Genomic DNA, 1551 nt, shown 5'->3' on the forward strand with positions numbered 1-1551 from the left:
TTACTCATCCTCCTGGCTGCGCAAGCTAGCCAGCTTGTTGGTAACAACAACATCAAGCTGTGCAGTGTGCTCAACAATCTCCTTGCTCTTCTGGGCAGAAACATCATATGCAATCTCAGCACAATAGGTTTTGTTGTGCATCATCAGCAATTCAAACTCCCTAACATTGTGCACTACAAATTTCTTAAATCATTGGGAAGATAGCGGCGGGTCTTTTTGTCTAAGCCATAACCAATTTTAGGCATCAAAGTGCATCCCTTGAACTTCCTCCTCACACGAGAATCAATACCCGCCTATGCCAGTTTGGCTTCACAGCGATATTCCAGTCACTTTGGGCTTCTTGAACTTCTTGACTCATTTCTTTACTATCTTCCTGCTAAGAATAGGAATGGTCATGGCTTAGGTTAGGGTTTCCTCCAACCTCCTATCACATTCTAAACCCTAATGCCCGTGGAGATAACAGTAAGCTTAGGTATATAGCTTGTGAAGGGATAGGGAACATTTATTATGGGCTGAATCGTAAGGTATATAGCTTGTGAAGGGATAGGTGGTTGTTTACTAGTCTGTGCTTGGGATGCTTAGGTATATTGTATATACAATATTCCAAGTCCAATTCAATAAAGTTCACAGTAACTTACAAAAAAAAAAAAAAAACTAATAGAAGATAGAGATTCCAATGACAATGACTGATCCGAAGAAATGTTTTAAAACTTAAAACACAGAGGCATGAGCCTCCTCAAGAGGAGGAGAGAGGGGGGGAGGAAGAGGAAGGAGGAGAAGAAGGATGAGGAGTTATTGTTTTTCTTGTTTCTTTTTGGTGAAAGATGTGTTGTGGTAAAAGGAATGGGGATGCATGACATTAAAAAGTCAAATTGGGAATAATGGCAAGCCCCTAGCATAAAAAATCAAATTGGGCTGCATCAAAAAGGGGGTGGGGCAGCCCAGACTTCTTTTCCCTTCCTGTCCTTTTTTTTTTCTTTTCTTTCCTTTCGTTTTTCTTTTCCTTTCTTTCTTTCTTTCTTTCTTTCTTTGCACAAGCATGTATCATAGTTTTCATGGCGCCAAGGCTAAGCCACAGGGGGGTGCCTAGTTGCCTAGGCGATGGATTTTTTTTTTTTTTAAGTAAAAACATGTATCCTAGGGTAGTTCCCTAGGTTCCATAATCATATTTCCGTAATAAATATCCAATCCATAATTTTCATAAGAAAAGTATAAACTTCATGTTAAAGTATAGAAAATCAACATATTCATGGGAAAAAAAAGAAGAAAGAAAAGAAAATTTGAAAAATATAGGGGCTGAACCCCTATTTCTGTTATAGGAAAAGAAGAAAAGAAAAGGTAGAAGAAGAAGAAGAAATTAGTATATAAAACACGAAATTAGTAAAGAAAAAGAAGAAAATGTGTTGATTGGACAACATTTTATGTTCTTTCTTACTTATTGGTTCAGGTTTTGAAGTCTTTGAGGGTTCAATACAGCATTTAGCAATGTTTGTGTTGATTAAACCCTAACAAATAAGAAAATAACAAAAATAAATTAGTATATAAATACAC

General features: G+C 36.9%; 1 pseudogene; it reads right to left on the reverse strand.

Moving 5' to 3' along the window:
• On the reverse strand, positions 1–396 carry LOC148851671 (large ribosomal subunit protein eL32z pseudogene; annotated as a pseudogene).
• Between the last annotated feature and the right edge of the window lie 1155 nt (positions 397–1551).

Source organism: Nelumbo lutea, chromosome 5 (genome assembly GCF_056320005.1).
Source record: "Nelumbo lutea isolate HS-2025 chromosome 5, American lotus-T2T, whole genome shotgun sequence".
Taxonomy (NCBI): domain Eukaryota; kingdom Viridiplantae; phylum Streptophyta; class Magnoliopsida; order Proteales; family Nelumbonaceae; genus Nelumbo; species Nelumbo lutea.